The sequence below is a fragment of the Bombina bombina genome, chromosome 4 (genome assembly GCF_027579735.1).
Source record: "Bombina bombina isolate aBomBom1 chromosome 4, aBomBom1.pri, whole genome shotgun sequence".
NCBI lineage: Eukaryota > Metazoa > Chordata > Amphibia > Anura > Bombinatoridae > Bombina > Bombina bombina.
This window is the reverse complement of record NC_069502.1, coordinates 453,692,845-453,718,738: the sequence shown is the minus strand read 5'-3', so window position 1 is coordinate 453,718,738 and position 25,894 is coordinate 453,692,845. Positions and strand designations below refer to the sequence as shown.

General features: G+C 42.0%; 1 protein-coding gene and 1 non-coding gene across 4 annotated transcripts in view; both read left to right on the top strand.

Moving 5' to 3' along the window:
* Window positions 1-25,894, top strand: part of ARMC9 (armadillo repeat containing 9) — a 935,599-nt gene that overhangs the window by 880,111 nt on the left and 29,594 nt on the right. The gene's annotated exons all lie outside the window — the stretch shown is intronic.
* On the top strand, window positions 20,956-21,070 carry LOC128658571 (U5 spliceosomal RNA). Its single transcript, XR_008402246.1, has one exon. It is a non-coding gene; the product is annotated as a U5 spliceosomal RNA (small nuclear RNA).

Here is a 25,894-nt window from a genome sequence, read left to right as displayed (position 1 = left end):
TAAATTAAGCAGGAGAGCTCTATAACAGGTTATGTTGTTTTTAGTTAACAGGCAGTCCTTAGTTAGTCTATAACGTTGTTAGTATTCATGTAAACAGCAGGCAGTCCTTCACAACCAACAGTATGATATTTGATAAGGCACATAGAATATTTAAGCACAGTTCGTCAAGCTGAATCGATAGATATTACAAGCAATCAGATAGTTAAAGGTAGCTGTATTTGCATAAGCGTCACACTGTAAAACATGCAGGAAAGTCCATTAAAGTAGTAAGTGAATTAAGGTATAATACGTTACCACCTTCAGAGAGTAAGAAATAGTAACGGTTACCGCAGCTTCAAGGTGAGTTGCTATTAAGCACAGGAGTTGGTTGTTTGCAGCCAGAGTGAGAGAGAGCTCCAGAGACTTACGGTGACGTCAGACGCCGATACACGGCTTCAATGTATAAGCCGGGAGAAACAGAATTATCAAGTAAAAGATACTTTGAGGATTCCGGTCAAAACAAGGAAACCTGAAATATGACGATCCAAAGTTGAAAAGCACACAGCAATTGTAGATACAAAGAGTAAATTCCTTAGTTAGGAATATCAGCAAGGTGTCTTCGTTGTTGCTCAGCTTATAGCTAAGTGAATACAAATTACCAAGCATAGGTAGACTGGAGGAGGGGCCTTATATAGGAATGTGAATACCTGAACATCATGATTTAAAGGGACAGGAACATAACAGGACGCCCCCCTAAAAAGAGCCGCTCCGCGGATCAAGGCTTGGGTCGGTCGGGATGTCTTCGATGAAAAATTGAAAGAAGACGGGGTGCTGACAAATTAGAGTATGGTTCCCAGGAGTCCTCATCAGCCCCAAAACCTTTCCATCGTACCAGGTACTGGAGTTGATTGCGGTATAAACGAGAGTCCAAAATAGAATCCACTTCATACTCAACATCATCCACAACTGGAGGGTTAGTCAATGAAGGATGAGGGGGATCCCTTATCGGAGAGAAAGGTTTCAGGAGGGACACATGGAATGTAGGATGTATTCTGAGAGAGGGAGGCAGCTGAAGAGTCACAGCATTTGGATTAACAACCTTAACTATGTCATAGGGACCTATGAAGAGACTTCCAAGCTTTTTACTTGGAATACAGAGTTTCAGGTGTTTGGTACTTAGCCAAACCTTATCCCCAGGTTTATAAGGAGGGGGTTTTGAGCGTCTTAAATCATAATGATGTTTCTGTGAAGCTTGAGCTTCTTGTAAGGTTGTTTTGAGAACAGAAAAACCCTCAGCAATAGTATTAACTGTCTGATCAACCGTAGGTAGCAAGGAATCAGTTCTGTGGAAAAGATGATATGAAGGGTGAAAACCATAATTAATATAGAATGGCGAAGTTTTTGTGGATGCGTTGGTCATGTTATTATGTGCAAATTCTGCAGTAGGCAGCAGAGCGAACCAGTTATCCTGTTGGTTGGTACAATAGCATCTCAGATACTGTTCAAGAGACTGGTTAGTCCTTTCGCACTGACCATTAGTCTGGGGATGATAAGCAGTGCTTAATCTCCTAGTAATCTTGAGAATAGAACATAACTGAGTCCAGAACTTAGAGGTGAATTGAGATCCTCTATCAGACGTGATGGAGTCGGGTAGTCCATGTAACTTTACAACATGATTCAAGAACAGTATGGCTGTTTCGGATGCGGTTGGTAAACCCATATGTGGGATAAAGTGTGCCATTTTAGAAAACAAATCAACAATGACTAGAATTGTGTTATGGTTAGAGGATGGGGGTAGTTCCACTATATAGTCCATTGCTATATCCTTCCAGGGTCTTTCAGGAACTGGTAATGAAAGTAGAAGTCCATAAGGACGAGTTCTAGTATGTTTGCAAGTAGCGCAGACAGAACAGGATCGAATGTAAGAAGAGACAGAACTTTTCATATTGGGCCACCAATAGTCTCTTTGAAGTATGCGTAATGTTTTATGAAGTCCAGGATGTCCTGAAAGGAGAGAATCATGTGCAGAATGCATCAATTCATTACGTAGAGGTTCTGGAATGTATATCTGGTTTCCATGGTAATACAGATTACTACTGTGTTTTTGTAGGTCTGCTAATGGGAGCTTTGGATCTGCTCTCTGATACTCTTTTATAGAGGTTTCAGTGATTGAAGTTAATACAATGAACTTATTTTGTGGAATGATAGAATCTGGAGGTATATAATGTTGAGGTTTTGGATCCTTCCTTGAAAGCGCATCTGCTTTTGTATTTTTGGAACCTGGGCGGTAAGTGATGGTAAAATCAAATCTTGAAAAGAAGAGGCTCCATCTAACTTGTCTAGATGTTAACGTTTTGCTGGTTTTTAAATATTCAAGGTTTCTATGATCCGTAAGTATAAGAATAGTATGTTTAGTACCCTCAAGGAGGTGTCTCCAAAACTCTAGTGCTGATTTTATAGCGAGAAGCTCTTTTTCACCAATAGCATAATTTAGCTCGGCTGAGCTCATTACCCTAGAGTAATATGATATTGGATGTAGTGCTTCCTTAGGTGAAACTCTTTGTGAGAGTACAGCTCCAAGAGCGTACTCAGAAGCATCAACCTCAAGCGTGTACTGTAAACTGGGATCTGGGAATTTGAGTATGGGTGCTGTTACAAACCTCTCCTTTAATATTTTAAATGCGTTCTCAGCATGTATATTCCAAGAGAAACCAGGTTTTTTCTGAGTCAATTTAGTCAAGGGTCTAGCAATCTCAGAAAAGCCCTTGATAAACTTCCTATAGAAGTTTGCAAACCCAAGAAATCTCTGAACATCTTTTTTTGTACGGGGGGTGCTCCAGTTAGTAATAGCTTCCACTTTGTTTGCTTCCATGGCGATACCAGAAGGGGAAACCTGGTATCCTAAGAAGGAGATAGTAGTGGTATTAAAAATGCATTTCTCTAACTTGGCATAGAGATGGTGTGTACGAAGTCTGGACAAAACAAGCTTGACATGGGTGTGATGGTTTGTTATATTGTCAGAATAGATTAAAATGTCATCTAAATAAATGACCATACAGACATCAAGTAAGTCATGAAATACGTCATTTATAAAACACTGGAACGTTGCAGGAGCGTTGCACAGCCCAAAAGGCATTACTGTATATTCATACAGTCCATAACGTGTGCGGAAAGCTGTTAGCCACTCATCGCCTTTCCTCATTCTTATCAAGTTATAAGCTCCTCTAAGATCTAATTTTGTGTAAATTTTAGCTCCTTGCAACCGTTCTATAAGTTCAGGGATAAGTGGGAGTGGGTACCTGTTTTTCTTGGTACATTTGTTAAGTTGTCTGTAGTCGATAATAGGACGAAGTGATCCGTCCTTATTTTTAACAAAAAACATTGCAGCACCCGCTGGAGAGGTGGAAGGTCTTATAAAACCTTTCTTAAGGTTATCCTCTAAGTACTGTTTCAAATGAACCAATTCAGGTTCTGACATAGGGTATATATGACCAAAGGGAATGGAACTGCCCGGTAGTAAGTCTATAGGACAGTCATATGACCTATGGGGGGGTAAGTTCTGAGCTTCTACTTTGTCAAACACATCAGAATATTCTTTATAACATTCAGGTAAAACATGATCAGTTATACAACACACAGAAGCTTTGGGAAAACAGACTTCCTTACAGTAAGTGGAATTAAAATTCACAACACCTTGCTTCCAAGATATATCAGGATCATGCTTTATCAACCAATTGATACCAAAAATTAACGGGTATAAACTAGAGGGCAAAATGTCAAATGTACATGTCTCAGTATGGCCCTTCTGTGTGATAACTTGTAAGGGTGTAGTGTGATGGGTGATAGGCCCCGTATTCATAAGAAAACCATCAACCAATCTTATGGCTTGTGCACTATCTTTTTTTATTGTGGGTATTTTATGTTTTGTTACAAATGCTTGGTCAATGAAATTCCCAGATGCACCAGAGTCAATAACGGCCTGGGTTTTTGTCTTCTGTAGACGCCACTGCAAAAGAACAGAAATTGGTAAATGAGTGGTAAGCGCAGACAATTTATTAAGACAATTTTGGTGTTGAAGATTCTTACCCCTCTTTTGTCTGATAAGCACAGGACAGTCTCTAACAGCATGGTCCTTGGCTGCGCAATATAAACACAAGTTATGTAGCTTCCTTCTGGCTTTTTCCTCTGGTTTTAGAGGACCCCTCATGACAGCAACTTCCATAGGTTCATCATTTGATTTAGATGGTGCAGTGACCACAGGATGGTATACCGGGATTTTCTTGACAACAGGATCAGATAGTGCCCTTTCAGACCTACGTTCTCTTATCCTTCTATCAACAGTGATACATAAGGTCATAAGATTCTCTAAATCCACAGGAACTGCACCACGGGCTAATTCATCTTTTAATGTTTCAGAAAGACCTGTTCTGAACTGATTTCTAAGAGCAGGTTCATTCCATTGGGTGTCTGGTGCCCATCTTTTAAAGTCCGTGATATATTCTTCTACTGCTCTTTTACCTTGTCGTAGGTTCCTAAGAGCAGTCTCAGCAGTATTCTGCTTATGATGGTCTTCATATAATAGGGACATGGCAGAGAAAAAGGCATCTAAGGAATCCAATATGGGGTCATTGTTCTCATAGAAGGCGTTAGCCCATGATTTAGCCTCCCCTCTGAGATATGAGATGACCGTTAGAACTTTGACTCGATCAGATGCATAGGTTCGGGGTTTTAAAGAAAAATACAAAGTACAGGAGTTTTTAAATTCTCTAAACTGAGTCCTGTCACCAAAGAATCTTTCAGGTGGAGATACAATTGGTTCAGGTGTTAAATCAATAGGAGCAGGTTTATCAGATAAATGCTCATTAATAAACTTCCTAATGTGATCATTTTCAATTTTAATTTCTCTGAGGCCTTGTAGCATATGGTCCATGCTTTGTGCAAGGGAACCAACACGGTTTGTAAGTTCACTGATATCCATGCTGTAGGATATATGTTAGGCTTGGTAATATGTTATGTTAGGTGCAAGTATTTGATATCCTTAACTGCAGGACCACTCAGTCTCACACCAAACCTTTAGGTTCATTAGATGTAATCAAGAACCTAGTTTTTGCTCATAGATCTGAGGGTCACTGCTGCATGGATGCAGAGTGAAAGGAATGAGATTTAAAGGTATATTATCCCGATTGCAATAGCAGTTTGCAATATGCAGATAATTATAGAGATAGTAGAATAAAAGAAAGATAAATATAGATTAAGTGTTAGTAAGTGAATGTCAGCCTCAAATAACACAGGTTGCAACCAGGAGGTGTTTCTATATAAATTAAGCAGGAGAGCTCTATAACAGGTTATGTTGTTTTTAGTTAACAGGCAGTCCTTAGTTAGTCTATAACGTTGTTAGTATTCATGTAAACAGCAGGCAGTCCTTCACAACCAACAGTATGATATTTGATAAGGCACATAGAATATTTAAGCACAGTTCGTCAAGCTGAATCGATAGATATTACAAGCAATCAGATAGTTAAAGGTAGCTGTATTTGCATAAGCGTCACACTGTAAAACATGCAGGAAAGTCCATTAAAGTAGTAAGTGAATTAAGGTATAATACGTTACCACCTTCAGAGAGTAAGAAATAGTAACGGTTACCGCAGCTTCAAGGTGAGTTGCTATTAAGCACAGGAGTTGGTTGTTTGCAGCCAGAGTGAGAGAGAGCTCCAGAGACTTACGGTGACGTCAGACGCCGATACACGGCTTCAATGTATAAGCCGGGAGAAACAGAATTATCAAGTAAAAGATACTTTGAGGATTCCGGTCAAAACAAGGAAACCTGAAATATGACGATCCAAAGTTGAAAAGCACACAGCAATTGTAGATACAAAGAGTAAATTCCTTAGTTAGGAATATCAGCAAGGTGTCTTCGTTGTTGCTCAGCTTATAGCTAAGTGAATACAAATTACCAAGCATAGGTAGACTGGAGGAGGGGCCTTATATAGGAATGTGAATACCTGAACATCCTGATTTAAAGGGACAGGAACATAACAGCAAGTACCATGAATGTAGACTTCCTTGATATCACTATGCAGCCGAATGGCTGCCGCCAATGGCTCAATGGCCAAAATGAAAAGTAATGGGGATAGAGGGCATCCCTGCCTGGTGCCATTATATAGGTTAAAGGGATCCGAGCAAAATCCTGGGCCTCTCACTCTAGCGGTTGGGCATGAATATAAGGCGCTTACCGCCTTTCGGAACTCCTTTGGGAGTCCAACGGTCTCCAGGACACTCATCATATAGTCCCAGCGCACCCTGTCGAACGCCTTTTCGGCGTTGAACGCCAGGGTGAGCATTAGAGTCCGCAGTCGTTCCGCCTCCATGAATACATCCAGAAGCCGCCTAGTGTTATCCGTTCCCTGTCTTTTGTGTACAAACCCCACTTGGTCCCGGTGTATTATTTCTGAGAGTAATGGGCCTAGTCTATTAGCTAAAATCTTAGCGAATAGCTTTGTATCTACATTGATCAGTGAGATCGGCCGATAGCTAGGGCATAATTGAAGGTCCTTACCCTCTTTAGGTATAGTGGTAATCGTCGCTTCTAAAAATTCAGAAGCCAAAGATCCCATTGTAAGCGCTCTAGAGTAAAATCTCTGTAGATATGGAGCTAGTACGCCACTGTATGTTCTATAAAAAAGTGGGGTAAAGCCATCCGGGGCTTTGTGTAGTTTCAGTGTCTTAATGGCGTTTTTAACTTCCATGAGGGCGATTGGGTCAGCTAGGCGCTCCGCCTTTAGTCCGTCTAATTTAGGGAGTGCAAGTTTATTGAGGAATTCTGTTACTGTATGTGCATCTGCTTGTGTGGATTTCAGCTGTGCACTCAAGTTATACAAATTGCTGTAATAATCCCGGAACGCTTTCCCTATATCTTTAGGAGAATAGGCTACAGTATCACTAGTCTTTATTTTTGAGATTCTATTTGCCTTAGTGCGAGCACGGAGCTTACTGGCCAGGAGCCTATCAGCCCTATTTCCCTGGTAATAGTATAGTTTACGCAGTTTCAAGAGATTATTCTTAATTTTAAGGACCTCTTTTGCGGTATGAGCCAGAATGGCTCCTATTTTAGACGCTAAAATTGGGTTGGGAGCTTTTTTATTTTCTTTTTCTAGGTTCCTGAGCTCTCCAAAGAGCTGTGCTAACGTTGCCCCACTGTCCTTCCTAATTTTTGCAGCCCTTTTAATTAGTGTCCCTCTAACAAAAGCTTTCATAGACGCCCAAAGGGTGTCATCTGCGACTGTACCATTGTCATTTAGGAGAAAAAACTCCTGTAAGTCAGTATCCGTTTGTGTCACCCACGGGTCTGCTATTAGAGAGTCTTGAAGTCGCCAAGATGGGTTACCTGTATTTGGAATAGCAGGATTTAAGGCCATTATAACCAAATCATGGTCTGACCAAGGGCAGGTAGCTATTTTCACATCTCTAACCTTGTCTAAAGTCCAGGAGTCACTAAAGATAGCGTCTATTCGGGAATTTGTGTGGTGCACTGTCGAGTAAAAGGTATAGTCACGTTCAGTGGAGTGGAGACATCGCCACACATCAAATAAGTTATGTCTCAGCATAGTGTTCCTAAATTTCTTAGATAGTAGTTATGTCCTAGGGTCAACGATCTTGTCTTTTGAGGTCCTTCTGTCTAGCACTGGGTCCCAGGTAACATTGTAGTCACCGGCTATGAGGAGTGAACCTCTCCTAATCTGAGCAGCTTTGGCAAGGACTTCATTTAGAAATGGTTGATGTTGGTAATTTGGGGTGTAAATGTTGACCAGAGTATAGAGAACATCATTCAATTTGCACACTATTATGAGAAAACCTACCTCGGCATCTCTATCTACAACTATCGGTGAGTAGGATACGTTTCTATTTATAAGTATGGATACCCCTCTCTTCTTTTTTGAGTATGAGGCAGTTTCGCAAACCGGATACAGGGATGACCTAACAATGTGAGGCGATGAATCCACCCAGTGGGTTTCCTGCAGGAATGCAACTTCTATGTTGTGGTGTCTAAGATATTTCAACAGCAAACTTCTTTTTGTAGGGGTATTTAAACCCTTACAATTAAGGGTAGATAGTGTAAGGGATTGCATTACTTTACTGTGTTATCAGCAGGAGATAGTGGGTGCTAGTCCAAGGGAAGGGGAAGGAAATGATAGCAGGAGAGAAGAAAAGAGAAAGAGAGGTTTTAGAGAGCAGATAGGAGTGGGTGTTCATTTTAATGTATCCATGTACGTGAGCAGATATCATGTCCAAGTGCTGGCTGGGGAACACCTTTTTATGAAAGAAAACAAAATGTATGCTTACCTGATAAATTAATTTCTTTTTATGATAATGAGAGTCCAGAAGACCCACCCTTGTTTTTTCCATAACAGTTGGTGACATTATCAGTTTACTCTGCTTTTCCTTTCCTGCTTTTCTTTTTCTCCTTTCTCTGCGCCATGTTTGTGGGAAAGTGGGGTGTTCTGCCTCCTTTAGGACTGGACTTTAGTCCCACATGTGATGGGTCGTGGACTCTTACCATCATAAAAGAAATTAATTTATCAGGTAAGCATTTTTTTTTTTAAAATAAACATTTTCTTTTACATAGCTTTTCTATATCCAGTATTTAAGTATTGAAAGTTTCAGTATAGTTGAGGATACTAAAGAGAAAACAGATATATTTCAAATGACAAAAAAAAGGTAAAGTAAAGTAGCTTTTTGTAAATAATTAAACACACCACAGCAGGTAAAATGGATCATTGGGAACACATTGGAGAATAAAATCACAGTGAACTGTCCTTGTAAGCACAAACACACCTATAAACTATTTAAACAACCTTTTGTTGTAAATTTACTTATGTTCATTTAATCAAATTACAATGCCTTTAATAGTCAATTGTCCCTTGCACGGACAGTCACACATGACCTATTTGTGACCTGTTTGCAGATGGCAATTAGAAAGAGAGATGTGCAGCTATTTTGTTTCCCTTTAATCTACTCCAAGTCACTCAGGAACAGAGTCATGCTTCCTGTATCTTTTAGAGGAAACTACTTGTGTTTGTTGCTGAATTGCTGCACACAAGCACCAGCTTAAAAAGTGATGGTTTGTTTTGCCCTTTATTTATATCATGTATGGTAGTTGAAAAGCCTTACAAATTTACTGCCCTCCTTTTCTTGAGCTGACATGATTGCCTTTCCCCATAAGTGCTGACTCAATTGCTGAAACACAGATAATGTCAAAACTAAAAAATGTTTTGCTCTGCTGTATGGAAGTATCAAGTTTTCACCAGAAATGCTTCCACTGCCCTCCCATGTACTGTAGGTACTCTTTCTGCTCTCTTAAACAGGCAATGCAATACATACAATAGCATTTTCTTTCATCAGATGGTGAGAGTACACAAGTTATCATGTATTGAAATTTCCCTCCTGACCACTAGGATGAGGCAAAAGGTACCCCAACAAACTTTAAATCCTTCCCACTTACCATGATCCTCAGTCATTTACTTTGCCTCCTTAGTGAGGAATGAGGTGAAAGTGAAATACAGATCTACTCGTCATTGAGAGTGGTCCTCTAACTGATCCGAGTCCCATTTCTTCATCGTAGTACCCTGTCAGTCTGAGGGGTAGACAATGAGTTATCATCCAAAAAGTGGAATGTATTTTCTCAGTGATAATTGACACAAGTCTCCCAGGTGAAATGTGGACTTGTCCACCATTCTCCTAGCCAACAGTGAGCCGGTCCTTGTTGGATCCACAGTCTACCCTAGGTGAAATGTGACTTGTCCAACAATCCCCTGGGTTGTAGATGCTGTTACTAATTTAGATATCTAACATCATGCTTGCACTGCCTAGGATGGGCTCCTCTACTGAAAGCAAGTTGCTGCAGCTGTAGTAAACACAGTGGATGAAGTTGCTGACCTTTTAAGTGTGCTTTTTAGCTTGTTTTTTTTTTTCATATTTCTGTGTTGTTGTAACCTTTTCAGCACGTGAGGAAGGCTCTTAGGACCGATGGAGGTGGTTAAGGTACTCTGATCAACAGAGTTTGGTTTCAAATTTGGGGTACAATTTTTTTTAACTCTTTATTTGCGGCATTATTTACCATGTAAAGCCTTTGCTGTTTTTCATTTTTTTAGCGCCTATTTGACAGTACCTTATTATTATTTTACAGTTGATCAATTTTACATTGTGCTTTTTCTTTTCAGGGTTAACTATCTGTGTGCTTTGTACTGTTTATATAACTATACACATGCAATCCACGTTTATGCACATGCTCGTGACCCCCACATCAAATGTTCCGGCCAATGTAGTCAGCGGGTCTGTATTCTCCCCTAGACAAACAAGCATAAGTGATTGAGTGGAGGGACAGATACTTTTTACCTACGCAGAGAAAACAGTCATGTTTCTTTTACAAATGTGAATAAAGCCACGTCATTTTTAGCCACTGCCTACATAAAAATAAACACTACTATAATAGCATTTTATTCATATTTTATATATTTATATATTTGATAACAAAAAATGTAATAGACATATATCCATTACTAGATCTATACATACATACACATATATACATATACAGCTCTGGAAAAAAAATTAAGAGACCACTGTAAATTTTTCAGTTTCTCTGGTTTTACTATGTATAGGTATGCATTTGAATGAGATTAAAAAAAAAAAATAATTCTATAAACTACTGACAACATTTCTCCCAAATTCCAAATAAAAATATTGGGCCAGATTACAAGTGGAGGGCAAATGTTTGCGTGCGAGAGATAAGGGTTTTATCACGGGGGTTTGCACTCGTCGAGCTTACTGCTCGTATAACGAGTTGAAAGTAAAAGCAATCGCTTGAGCTCAATCACAATTTGTGCAAGAATAATTACTGCAACTTCAGAACTTTGGTTAACTGTTTCGCAAAACAAAAAAGTTGCACAAAACACATCAAAAATACATTACAAAGTATAGTTACACTCATAATAACTCAATCTAATGAAAATTATTCACAATAAAAAATTGCACCCAAAAGTTATAAGGGCTCAAAGATTTGAGATCTCAGGTGTTAGAAAAAAAGGGAGGCACATGGCTCCCGGGGTTTGCTCTCGTCAGACTTACCGTTCGTATAACAAGTTGAAAGTAAAAGCGATTGCTTGAGCGCATTCTCAATTTGTGCAAGAATTACCGCAGCTTCAGAGCTCTGTTGCACAAAACACATAAATACATTACAAAGTACAGTTACACTGATAATAACACAATCTAATAAAGATTATTCACAATAAATATTGCACACAAAAGTTATAAGATTTGAGATCTCGGGTGTTAGAAAAAAAGGGAGGCACATGGCTTTAACATTGAGATACATACACGTAAAATCGAGTTTGGAAGACCTATATTTCTCCTGTTAAGTGTGGTCAGTCCACGGGTCATCATTACTTCTGGGATATTAACTCCTCCCCAACAGGAAGTGCAAGAGGATTCACCCAGCAGAGCTGCTATATAGCTCCTCCCCTCTACGTCACCTCCAGTCATTCTCTTGCACCCAACGAATAGATAGGATGTGTGAGAGGACTGTGGTGATTATACTTAGTTTTATACCTTCAATCAAAAGTTTGTTATTTTATAATAGCACCGGAGTGTGTTATTCCTTCTCTGGTAGAATTTGAAGAAGAATCTACCTGAGTTTTTTCTATGATTTTAGCCGGAGTAGTTAAGATCATATTGCTGTTTCTCGGCCATCTGAGGAGAGGTAAACTTCAGATCAGGGGACAGCGGGCAGATTAATCTGCAAGAGGTATGTAGCAGCTTATTATTTTCTGACAATGGAATTGATGAGAAAATTCTGCCATACCGATATAATGTAAACTCAGCCTTAAATGCAGTAGCAGCAACTGGTATCAGGCTGTCATGTATGTATTTTTTACACTTCAGTATTCTGGGGAATGGCACTTCACTGGAATTATACTGTATGCATAAGACTTTAGCCTATTTTGCAGGGACTAGCAACAGGCTTTTTAATAACACTTAATTTATTTATGTTAAACGTTTTTTGCTGGCATGTAAAATCGTTTAATTTTCTGAGGTACTGGGTGAAAAATTGTTTTGGGCACTATTTTTTCCACTTGGCAGTCGTTTTTATTTAATTTATGACAGTTTACTGATCTCTCTCACTGTTGTGTATGAGGGGGAGGGGCCTTTTTTGGCGCTTTTGCTACGCATCAAAAAATTCAGTCAGAAGTTTATTGTCTTCCCTGCATGATCCGGTTCATCTCTACAGAACTCAGGGGTCTTCAAAACTTGTTTTGAGGGAGGTAATCACTCACAGCAGAGCTGTGAGATCGTAGTTGACTGTGATAAAAAAACGTTTATTTCTGTATTTTTTTTCTGCTATCAGGGTTAGTTATCCTTTGCTAATGGGAGCAATCCTTTGCTAAAAGTGTGTTTTTTACAAAGATTTGATGCTATAACTTTTCAGTTTATCAATTTTCAACTGTCATAACTTTTTCTGTGCTTCTTATAGGCACAGTACGTTTTCATATTATAGTAAATTACTTGAAAAGTATTTCCAAGTTGATAGTTTATTTGCTAGTGTGTTAAACATGTCTGATTCAGAGGAAGATATCTGTGCTATATGTGCTAAAGCCAAAGTGGAGCCCAATAGAAATTTATGTACTAACTGTATTGATGCTACTTTAAATAAAAGTCAATCTGTACAAATTGAACATATTTCACCAAACAACGAGGGGAGAGTTATGCCGACTAACTCGCCTCACGTGTCAGTACCTGCGTCTCCCGCTCGGGAGGTGCGTGATATTGTAGCGCCGAGTACATCTGGGCGGCCATTACAAATCACATTACAGGATATGGCTACTGTTATGACTGAAGTTTTGGCTAAATTACCAGAACTAAGAGGTAAGCGTGATCACTCTGGGGTGAGAACAGAGTGCGCTGATAATATTAGGGCCATGTCAGACACTGCGTCACAATTTGCAGAACATGAGGACGGAGAGCTTCATTCTGCGGGTGACGGTTCTGATCCAAACAGACTGGATTCAGATATTTCAAATTTTAAATTTAAGCTGGAGAACCTCCGTGTATTACTAGGGGAGGTGTTAGCGGCTCTGAATGATTGTAACACAGTTGCAATACCAGAGAAATTGTGTAGGTTGGATAAATATTTTGCGGTACCGTCGAGTACTGACGTTTTTCCTATACCTAAGAGACTTACTGAAATTGTTACTAAGGAGTGGGATAGACCAGGTGTGCCGTTCTCACCCCCTCCAATATTTAGAAAGATGTTTCCAATAGACGCCACCACACGGGACTTATGGCAAACGGTCCCTAAGGTGGAGGGAGCAGTTTCTACTTTAGCTAAGCGTACCACTATCCCGGTGGAGGATAGCTGTGCCTTTTCAGATCCAATGGATAAAAAGTTAGAGGGTTACCTTAAGAAAATGTTTGTTCAACAAGGTTTTATATTGCAACCTCTTGCATGCATTGCGCCTGTCACGGCTGCAGCAGCATTTTGGTTTGAGTCTCTGGAAGAGACACTTGAATCAGCTCCTTTAGATGAGATTACACACAAGCTTAAAGCCCTTAAGTTAGCTAACTCATTTATTTCGGATGCCGTAGTACATTTAACTAAACTTACGGCTAAGAATTCCGGATTCGCCATTCAGGCGCGCAGAGCACTGTGGCTAAAATCCTGGTCAGCTGATGTTACTTCTAAATCTAAATTGCTTAATATTCCTTTCAAAGGGCAGACCTTATTCGGGCCCGGGTTGAAAGAAATTATCGCTGACATTACAGGAGGTAAAGGCCATGCCCTGCCTCAAGACAGAGCCAAACCTAAGGCTAGACAGTCTAATTTTCGTTCCTTTCGTAATTTCAAAGCAGGAGCAGCATCAACTTCCTCTGCACCAAAACAGGAAGGAGCTGTTGCTCGCTACAGACAAGGCTGGAGACCTAACCAGTCCTGGAACAAGGGCAAGCAGGCCAGGAAACCTGCTGCTGCCCCTAAGACAGCATGAATCGAGGGCCCCCGATCCGGGAACGGATCTAGTGGGGGGCAGACTTTCTCTCTTCGCCCAGGCTTGGGCAAGAGATGTCCAGGATCCCTGGGCGTTAGAGATCATATCTCAGGGATACCTTCTGGACTTCAAATCCTCTCCCCCAAGAGGGAGATTTCATCTTTCAAGGTTGTCAACAAACCAAATAAAGAAAGAGGCGTTTCTACGCTGCGTACAAGATCTTTTATTAATGGGAGTGATCCATCCGGTTCCGCGGTCGGAACAAGGACAAGGGTTTTACTCAAATCTGTTTGTGGTTCCCAAAAAAGAGGGAACTTTCAGGCCAATCTTGGATTTAAAGATCCTAAACAAATTCCTAAGAGTTCCATCGTTCAAAATGGAAACTATTCGGACAATTTTACCCATGATCCAAAAGGGTCAGTACATGACCACAGTGGATTTAAAGGATGCTTACCTTCACATACCGATTCACAAAGATCATTACCGGTATCTAAGGTTTGCCTTTCTAGACAGGCATTACCAGTTTGTAGCTCTTCCATTCGGATTGGCTACGGCTCCAAGAATCTTCACAAAGGTTCTGGGTACTCTTCTGGCGGTACTAAGACCGCGAGGAATTTCGGTAGCTCCGTACCTAGACGACATTCTGATACAAGCTTCAAGCTTTCAAACTGCCAAGTCTCATACAGAGTTAGTACTGGCATTTCTAAGGTCGCATGGATGGAAGGTGAACGAAAAGAAGAGTTCTCTCTTTCCACTCACAAGAGTTCCCTTCTTGGGGACTCTTATAGATTCTGTAGAAATGAAGATTTACCTGACAGAAGACAGGTTAACAAAGCTTCAAAATGCATGCCGTGTCCTTCATTCCATTCAACACCCGTCAGTAGCTCAATGCATGGAGGTGATCGGCTTAATGGTAGCGGCAATGGACATAGTACCCTTTGCACGCCTACATCTCAGACCGCTGCAATTGTGCATGCTAAGTCAGTGGAATGGGGATTACTCAGACTTGTCCCCTACTCTGAATCTGGATCAAGAGACCAGAAATTCTCTTTTATGGTGGCTTTCTCGGCCACATCTGTCCAGGGGGATGCCATTCAGCAGGCCGGACTGGACAATTGTAACAACAGACGCCAGCCTACTAGGTTGGGGCGCTGTCTGGAATTCTCTGAAGGCTCAGGGACAATGGAATCAGGAGGAGAGTCTCCTACCAATAAACATTCTGGAATTGAGAGCAGTTCTCAATGCCCTTCTGGCTTGGCCCCAGTTAACAACTCGGGCGTTCATCAGGTTTCAGTCGGACAACATCACGACTGTAGCTTACATCAACCATCAGGGAGGGACAAGAAGCTCCCTAGCAATGATGGAAGTATCAAAGATAATTCGCTGGGCAGAGTCTCACTCTTGCCACCTGTCAGCAATCCACATCCCGGGAGTGGAGAACTGGGAGGCGGATTTCTTAAGTCGTCAGACTTTTCATCCGGGGGAGTGGGAACTTCATCCGGAGGTCTTTGCCCAAATACTTCGACGTTGGGGCAAACCAGAGATAGATCTCATGGCGTCTCGACAGAATGCCAAGCTTCCTCGTTACGGGTCCAGATCCAGGGATCCGGGAGCGGTTCTGATAGATGCTTTGACAGCACCTTGGACCTTCGGGATGGCTTATGTGTTTCCACCCTTCCCGATGCTTCCTCGATTGATTGCCAGAATCAAACAGGAGAGAGCATCAGTGATTCTAATAGCGCCTGCATGGCCACGCAGGACTTGGTATGCAGATCTAGTGGACATGTCATCCTGTCCACCTTGGTCTCTACCTCTGAAACAGGACCTTCTGATCCAGGGTCCCTTCAAACATCAAAATCTAATTTCTCTGAAGCTGACTGCTTGGAAATTGAACGCTTGATTTTATCAAAACGTGGTTTTTCTGAGTCAGTTATTGATACCTTAATACAGGCTAGGAAGCCTGTTACCAGAAAGATTTACCATAAGATATGGCGCAAATACTTATATTGGTGCGAATCCAAGAGTTACTCATGGAGTAAGGTTAGGATTCCGAGGATATTGTCTTTTCTACAAGAAGGTTTAGAAAAGGGTTTATCCGCTAGTTCCTTAAAGGGACAGATTCAGCTCTGTCCATTCTTTTACACAAACGTCTGTCAGAAGTTCCGGACGTTCAAGCTTTTTGTCACGCTTTAGCTAGGATCAAGCCTGTGTTTAAAACTGTTGCTCCACCATGGAGTTTGAACTTAGTTCTTAATGTTTTACAGGGTGTTCCGTTTGAACCCCTTCATTCCATTGATATCAAGCTGTTATCTTGGAAAGTTCTATTTTTAATGGCGATTTCCTCGGCTCGAAGAGTCTCTGAGTTATCCGCTTTACATTGTGATTCTCCTTATCTGATTTTTCATTCAGACAAGGTAGTTCTGCGTACTAAACCTGGGTTCCTACCTAAGGTGGTCACTAACAGGAATATCAATCAAGAGATTGTGGTTCCATCTTTGTGTCCTAATCCTTCTTCGAAGAAGGAACGTCTGCTACACAATCTAGATGTAGTCCGTGCCCTGAAATTTTATCTACAGGCAACTAAGGATTTTCGACAAACGTCTTCCCTGTTTGTCGTTTATTCTGGTCAGAGGAGAGGTCAAAAAGCTTCGGCTACCTCTCTCTCTTTTTGGCTTCGTAGCATAATTCGGTTAACCTATGAGACTGCTGGACAGCAGCCTCCTGAAAGAATTACAGCACATTCTACTAGAGCTGTGGCTTCCACTTGGGCCTTTAAGAATGAGGCTTCTGTTGAACAGATTTGCAAGGCTGCAACTTGGTCTTCTCTTCATACTTTTTCCAAATTTTACAAATTTGACACTTTTGCTTCTTCGGAGGCTGTTTTTGGGAGAAAGGTTCTTCAGGCAGTGGTTCCTTCCGTATAAAGAGCCTGCCTGTCCCTCCCGTCATCTGTGTACTTTAGCTTTGGTATTGGTATCCCAGAAGTAATGATGACCCGTGGACTGACCACACTTAACAGGAGAAAACAAAATTTATGCTTACCTGATAAATTCCTTTCTCCTGTAGTGTGGTCAGTCCACGGCCCGCCCTGTTTTTTATGGCAGGTAAAAAATTTTGGAATTATACTCCAGTCACCACTACACCCTTTGGCTTCTCCTTTCTCGTTGGTCCTTGGTCGAATGACTGGAGGTGACGTAGAGGGGAGGAGCTATATAGCAGCTCTGCTGGGTGAATCCTCTTGCACTTCCTGTTGGGGAGGAGTTAATATCCCAGAAGTAATGATGACCCGTGGACTGACCACACTACAGGAGAAAGGAATTTATCAGGTAAGCATAAATTTTGTTTTCATGGTGTTCTCATAAATTCTCTTGGCATTCTTTTAGAATTCCTAGAATTTTACAGTTTCTTCAGGATGGTTTGGATAAAGGTCTATCTGCAAGTTCCTTGAAGGGACAAATCTCTGCTCTTTCTGTTTTATTTCATAGAAAGATTGCTAAGCTTCCTGATATTCACTGTTTTGTTCAGGCTTTGGTCCGTATCAAGCCTGTCATTAAATCAATCTCTCCTCCTTGGAGTCTAAATTTGGTTTTGATAGCTTTGCAGGCACCTCCTTTTGAGACTATGCATTCTTTGAATATTAAACTACTTTCTTGGAAAGTGTTGTTCCTTTTGGCTATCTCTTCTGCTAGAAGAGTTTCTGAATTATCTGCTCTTTCTTGTGAGTCACCTTTTCTGATTTTCCATCAAGATAAGGCAGTTTTGCGGACTTCATTTAAATTTTTACCTAAAGTGGTGAATTCTAACAACATTAAAAGGGAAATTATTGTCCCCTCTTTGTGTCCTAATCCTAAAAATTCTTTGCAAAGATCCTTACATTCTCTGGATGTTGTAAGAGCTTTGAAATATTATGTCGAAGCTACTAAAGATTTCAGAAAGACTTCTAGTCTATTTGTTGTCTTTTCTGGTTCTAGGAAAGGTCAGAAAGCTTCTGCTATTTCCTTGGCATCTTGGTTAAAGCTTTTGATTCATAAGGCTTATTTGGAGTTGGGTCAGGCCCCGCCTCAGATAATCACAGCTCATTCTACTAGATCAGTCTCCACTTCGTGGGCTTTTAATATTGAAGCTTCAGTTGATCAGATTTGCAAAGCAGCAACTTGGTCTTCTTTGCATACATTTACTAAATTCTACCGTTTTGATGTCTTTGCCTCTTCAGAAGCAGTTTTTGGTAGAAAAGTTCTTCAGGCAGCTGTTTCAGTTTGATTCCTCTGCTTATGTTTTAAGTTTTTTCTTTCATTTATGAGAAAAACTTATTTTTTTTGGTTGTGTATTTAATTTTTCAGCGGAAAATGGCTGTTTTTATTTTATCCCTCCCTCACTAGTGACTCTTGTGTGGAGTTCCACATCTTGGGTATTTCTATCCCATATGTCACTAGCTTATGGACTCTTGCCAATTACATGAAAGAAAACATAAACTTACCTGATAAATGAATTTCTTTCATATTGGCAAGAGTCCATGAGACCCACCCTTTTTATGGTGGTTATGTTTTTTTGTATTAAGCACAATTATATTTCCAATTCCTTTTTTGATGCTTTCTACTCCTTTTTTCTATCACCCCACTACTTGGCTATTCGTTAAAACTGAATTGTGGGTGTGGTGAGGGGTGTATTTATAGGCATTTTGAGGTTAGGGAAACTTTGCCCCTCTTGGTAGGATTGTATATCCCATACGTCACTAGCTCATGGACTCTTGCCAATATGAAAGAAATGAATTTATCAGGTAAGTTCTTACATAAATGATGTTTTTTGTGCTCGTCGGGTTAGCGCACATGCAAAATAGTTTTCTTTCAACTCGTAATATGAGTGCAAAAAGCTTACTTCTAGCGCATTAACACTCTTAGTGCTCCACTCGTAATCTGGCCCATTTTCTTCTTAAACGGGGAGAGTCCACAACTGCATTCATTACTTTTGGGACTTCAGAACCTGGCCACCAGGAGGAGTCAAAGGCACCCCAGCCAAAGGCTTAAATACCTCCCCCTCTTCCCTCATCCCCCAGTCATTCTTCGCCTTTCGTCACAGGAGGTTGGCAGAGAAGTGTCGGAAGATTAAGGATAGTCTCTTATGGAGGGTAGTACGCTTTGAAATGGGACTGGAGTTTTAAGTAGTCCTGACAACCTTTCAGTGAGAGCATGGATGAAAGTTAGAGTCTGGAGATGCAGGGAGAGTCTTTCTGCGAACCCATCCGTAGCAATCAGTGTTGATGAGTTTCACTGCCTGTTTTCTTAACTAAAGTCCATGTCAGAAGCGTGGCTACTATCTGTCACACTTGAAGGGCCGTGTTCCTGTTCCACGGCGTAGATTCCAGTCAGATCATTTCATTTTACTTCGATGTGTGAATGTAATGTAAACGAAGAAGTCAGGGTCTCAGTGGGACTCCTTTATCTTTATGGAATCAAGGGTTAATATCTCCTGAGGGGAGATAAACATGACTTTAATCATGTTTGTTATGTGATTCTATCTGCTAATGTGTAGTGACGCTTGGGCTTGTGGCTATATATCGGAACATAACAGCCTTTTTTGTCAGGCTGTGCAGCTCTAGTGGCCTTGGCGCACTTTTCTCTGGCCTGCACAGTGTAAGTTGTGACTAGGCGTGGTCATGTTCTGCACTCCATTTCCGTATTCCTGACCACGCGGTGACGGAGAGAGTCCGTTTCGCTAGTTGTCTTGATCACAGGAGGTGGTGAGTGCCCCAGCTATTGGGGGTGTAAAGTGCCGTTTATATTCTTTTTCTTCTATCCATAATTTCTACCCAAGTTATAAAGGATTCTGACTTTTTGGAGATGGATGTCTCTGATTCAGATTCTACTTCTTGCGAAGAGTATGAGATGGCCCGGGTAATCCATGCCCATCAGTTATGTTCTGAATGCCGCTGTAGAGGAACTTAGAGTCCGCCGAGCCATCCGCCCCTGGGGATACCACATCCTGTGAGGTGCGTGCCCTAGCACCTTCTCTAGCTACGCAAGTAGGTGTCTCTAATGCCGTTACCCCTTCTCCGTAAGGCGGCTTGTTTCCTCCAGAGGTTACGGCACGGTTCCGCATGGCCATATCTATGGTGTTGGCGCATTTACATCTTCCTGAGAGGGATGTGTTAATAAGATTCTGTCCTTGTTCTGTTAACTAGGGCTCATCAGGTGTTAGATTGTCTGGGTCAGATCAGTCATCTGGGGAAGCGGTTTCCTCTGAAGCTTCAGGAGTCCAACCCTTGGGGTCGGGGTCGTCAGTTGCCCCGGCGGAGGGAAGTCTTGCTTTCCGTTTATAGACTGGCGCGCCTTCGTGTCCTACTGCGGCATGTATTGTCGGTGCAGGAGGATCCCAATCCTAATGGGTCGAGGAATCCCCGGTCTTCTGTTCCAGACGGCAAGCTGGGTTAGACGTGGGGGAATGAAGTTAATCTCCTTGTCGTCTCCAATTTACTTTCTTTTTGGGGTATCTTATTCCAGTTCTGAGCTTCGGGAGAATGGGGTCTCTGATTGGCTGGTCCTGTTAGTGTGCCCATTCTTCTTGGGCGTTCACCTGCGGGTGCTGCCCTCTTTTTCTTTGATCCTGTTAGGATGTATTTTATTTCTTTTTTAAAAGCTCTTGTCAGTTATAATTTTTCCGTTTGGAAACTTTTGATACTAGCGATTTTGTGGTCACTTGGGCACTTCCGCGGAAGTTGCATGTTAAGGGTTAGTACATTGTTATGTCTATAGTTCTTGTTGTCTATTTCTATTGGGGTTTCGATTTTTCTGTGGCCTGGGTCAATTCTGAGTGCCCTATGTAGCAGGCTGGTCCTGGTCGGGTGCTATTTTCTGTTCCTTAAGGTCTATTTCATCCATGTGGTGCCGGTATACTGGTTGTCCTGGTTGGGTGGTGAGTTGCTCACTCTGATGAGGAATTTGTTATACTCTGGTTTCTCTTTAGATCGAATAAAGCTTTTGCCTTTATTAAAGATTCCATGGAGAAGATCATCCATGAGTTTTCAAGGGTCTTTTGAAAGCTCTGCCCCTTGCAGGGTAAACCATGGTAGAGGAGGCCTTTCGTTCCTAGACGTCAGGCTGGTTCTCGCCTCTTCTTTTGGGTGGGGCATCAGAGGGATTGTACTCAGTCCTCATTGTCTTGTGTTGGCGAGGTTCCAGAAGCGGATCCTGCTAAAGATTACTCTGTGTGTTCCGGAGGTCCTTTGGCCTCGGTGCTAGGGTTCTCCATTCCCAATGGGACTGGAGGTTTAGATGACTCCTTGGACATCTGGGGTACAAGATTGGGGCGATTTTGATCTCCTCTATGGTATTTTTATTTTTGAGGCCTTGATGACGGTAACTCTTCCTTAAAGGGGTCGAGATGTCTTAGGCTTATTTTTTGGGTCTGGTTGGGGGGGTCATCTGTTCGGGAAGTTCGTGCATTTGCGGTCTTTTTCTTCCTCCTACTGTTTCTCGTCTGCTCCCGTGTTTTTGGGGCTCTGGAGAGTGCGTTTGTCTCCGTTTTTCCTGGAGCTGCCCTTACTTAAGATATCTCGGTTTTATCTATCGCTCGACAGGAATTCTGAGGCTCGTCTATCGTTATTTCCTTGAGCTGTGGGGGTTTCCAGGAGGTTGATCCTGATGGGATTGTTTGGAGACTATTTTATCTTCTCAAGCTAGATGATCTAGTTTTGAGCTCTAACTTTGTTGTCCCTCGAGCCTTTAGGAGATATGCTCTCTGTCTCTGGGATGCTTAGCAATCGTCCAGTGTCCAAGGGTCTTTGGATGTGGCTGCAGTTGCATTACCTTGGGTGCAGGTTCTCCGTATGAGGTATCCCTTTTGTTCCTCAGGGGTTACTACCTTGTAGCCGGCTCCAGTTTCCGGATGTCCTGTTTTCCGGACATTTTCTTGTCTTGGATATCTGACCGTATCCCTTAGATGAGTCTTGGTAGGTTCAGTCCTTCCGGTTCTGAGACTTACACTTGCCCTTTCAGGGGGGTTTTGTTTTTCTCTTATCGGAGACTTGGAAATAGCCTGATGGGCAGTCTAGCTGACTAGCAAGTGGGAGATTGCAGTCACAATCTGTTACAGTTATTTGCACCTTAAAAGGGTGCTCGATGGCTATTTGTTTTTCTACTAGGCTGGCTTTTGCAGCCGGTTGTTTCCTCTAATATCGGTATTGCCTTTGCTGTCTGTCTGCTGATGCACACTCCATGCCTGTGGGCGGGTGCGTGGTTATATTTGGTTTTCTCCTTCCCTTAGGGAGATTGAGGCATACCACAGTATCCACCTAGTGCCTCAGCGGTCTTCCTCTGTTCAGTGGGGTCCCCCCTGCCCTGCGTGCTGGATGTCATGAAGGGTTGGATTCTGGTATTGTGCCGTCACTGTTGGTTCAGTGTAGTGTCTTTTTTGTCTGGCAGTGTCCCTTCTTGTAGGGCAAGGAGCTGTGTCTATGTTCTGTCATAGCTTAGTTGGTTAGCATGCCAGTCTTGTTAGCATATGGTGGAGTTTGCTCTACCCATTGGTACTGTTTAATTTAGTTCCCCTCCTTTTTCCTTACTAAGGATCTGGGTGGTCCGGGGAATAGTCTATTTCCCTGCTTTCAGACATTGCCAATCGCTTGGGTGCTGAGTCCGTTACCTCGGAGAGGGGGTCAGAGGTCTGTCTGGTTGAGCCTGGACCGCGTATCTTACTTATATCCTGTGATCCCTCCTTAACTGGGAGGCTTTGCAGTATTTCCTTCCTCAGCAGGGGCTTTCTCTGCTGGTTTTGGATGCTCTCCTACTTCCTTATTTTTTCCTGGGGGGAGTGGGTTTCTGCACTCCTTCGGAATATTTCCTCTGTGGGAGCCCTGGGGCAGTTCCTAGCTTGGTTGGATAGTGTTAACGGCTGGAGTCTGCTTGACTTCTGTTGCAGAGGGAAACCTGTGGCTTCATCTGGAGCACAATATGATTTCTTATGCTATTTTTCGGCGGTTACCGGGGGTGGTTTTTATCCCTTGGGTTGCTCTTTCATAGTGCGGTTTGCACGCTGTGTGAGGTCCACCTTGTCTCTCTAGGTCTCCATGGTTGGGATGTTACATGGTCCCTTGGACTTCTGTTCAAATAGGGGTAGGCTTTTTTTCCTCCCTTCTCTTTGTTCGTCGTTGGAGTTCATCCTCTGTGTGTTTGTCCTGTTGCAACTTTTGTTTGAGCTTTGAGTTGACTAGGGTTCCTTTTACCCTAGCTCGTTTTTCTTTAGATCTCTGTTGAGTTCTTCTTCTTCCACTTCTCTTAAGGGGGTATGTGGAGGTTCCCTTCCCTCGGGTCGGGGGTAAGTTTCAGTGTTGGCTTGGAGCCTGTGGGACTTGTCTCCTCTGAGGCTTTGTGCTCGGTGGAATATACTGATTTTTAATGGTCTCTAACTAGGGCCTTGCTGGTTTTAACTGATGGGCAGTTACCTGGTCCTTTCAGGTTTTATCCTTCTGTTTCTACTGAAGCAGTTGTTTTTGTCAGGTGTTTGGGTAAATTCAGGCTGTTGTCCCTCCGAATGGGCCGCCTCGTTTAACCGCCCTTTTTTTGCATTCAGTGTCCTCTACAGGGAGTGCAGAATTATTAGGCAAGTTGTATTTTTGAGGATTAATTTTATTATTGAACAACAACCATGTTCTCAATGAACCCAAAAAACTCATTAATATCAAAGCTGAATAGTTTTGGAAGTAGTTTTTAGTTTGTTTTTAGTTATAGCTATTTTAGGGGGATATCTGTGTGTGCAGGTGACTATTACTGTGCATAATTATTAGGCAACTTAACAAAAAACAAATATATACCCATTTCAATTATTTATTTTTACCAGTGAAACCAATATAAAATCTCAACATTCACAAATATACATTTCTGACATTCAAAAACAAAACAAAAACAAATCAGTGACCAATATAGCCACCTTTCTTTGCAAGGACACTCAAAAGCCTGCCATCCATGGATTCTGTCAGTGTTTTGATCTGTTCACCATCAACATTGCGTGCAGCAGCAACCACAGCCTCCCAGACACTGTTCAGAGAGGTGTACTGTTTTCCCTCCTTGTAAATCTCACATTTGATGATGGGCCATGGGTTCTCAATGGGGTTCAGATCAGGTGAACAATGAGGCCATGTCATTAGATTTTCTTCTTTTATACCCTTTCTTGCCAGCCACGCTGTGGAGTACTTGGACGCGTGTGATGGAGCATTGTCCTGCATGAAAATCATGTTTTTCTTGAAGGATGCAGACTTCTTCCTGTACCACTGCTTGAAGAAGGTGTCTTCCAGAAACTGGCAGTAGGACTGGGAGTTGAGCTTGACTCCATCCTCAACCCGAAAAAGGCCCCACAAGCTCATCTTTGATGATACCAGCCCAAACCAGTACTCCACCTCCACCTTGCTGGCGTCTGAGTCGGACTGGAGCTCTCTGCCCTTTACCAATCCAGCCACGGGCCCATCCATCTGGCCCATCAAGACTCACTCTCATTTCATCAGTCCATAAAACCTTAGAAAAATCAGTCTTGAGATATTTCTTGGCCCAGTCTTGACGTTTCAGCTTGTGTGTCTTGTTCAGTGGTGGTCGTCTTTCAGCCTTTCTTACCTTGGCCATGTCTCTGAGTATTGCACACCTTGTGCTTTTGGGCACTCCAGTGATGTTGCAGCTCTGAAATATGGCCAAACTGGTGGCAAGTGGCATCTTGGCAGCTGCACGCTTGACTTTTCTCAGTTCATGGGCAGTTATTTTGCGCCTTGGTTTTTCCACACGCTTCTTGCGACCCTGTTGACTATTTTGAATGAAACGCTTGATTGTTCGATGATCACGCTTCAGAAGCTTTGCAATTTTAAGAGTGCTGCATCCCTCTGCAAGATATCTCACTATTTTTGACTTTTCTGAGCCGGTCAAGTCCTTCTTTTGACCCATTTTGCCAAAGGAAAGGAAGTTGCCTAATAATTATGCACACCTGATATAGGGTGTTGATGTCATTAGACCACACCCCTTCTCATTACAGAGATGCACATCACCTAATATGCTTAATTGGTAGTAGGCTTTCGAGCCTATACAGCTTGGAGTAAGACAACATGCATAAAGAGGATGATGTGGTCAAAATACTAATTTGCCTAATAATTCTGCACTCCCTGTATAGCTTGGGTATTGTTTTCCCAAAAGTAATTAATGCAGCTGTGGACTCTCTCCATTTAACAAGAAAAACTTAAATTATGCTTACCTGATCATTTTCTTTTCTTCTGACGGGGAGAGTCCACAGCTCCCCGCCCACGTTTTTAGATGGGGGCGGCCGTTTATTTGTTTTTTATTCTTCTGGCACCTTTTTTACCCTGATATTTCTCCCACTGTTCCTTGTTCCCTTGGCAGAATGACGGGGGGATGAAGCAAGTGGGGGATGTATTTAAGCCTTTGGTTGGGGTGTCTTTGCCTCCTCCTGGTGGCCAGGTTCTGAATTCCCAAAAGTAGTAAATGCAGCTGTTGACTCTCCCCGTCAGAAGAAAAGAAAATTATCAGGTAAACATAATTTAAGTTTTTCATTTAGAGCATTTATTTGGAGAAATGACAATTGGTCAAGCAAAAAAGATGCCAGACAAGTGGAGCGGTATTACAAGTTGAAAATAAACTGTTTTCACTCGTGGGCTAACCCGATGCACGTAAAAGGCCAAACTTAGAATATTGCGCATGATAATGTTCTCCCCAATAGAATTCAATAGAGCAAAAAAAGTGGAAAAAACACCCCACTCACGCGCAAACCTGATCACATATTCTCAAGTGCGCTAAACTGACATGAAAATATTAATATTTCACATTCCACAGTATATATATATATACATCAGAGAAGATGACTTACTCCAGTCCTTTACGGTCCAATCCGTC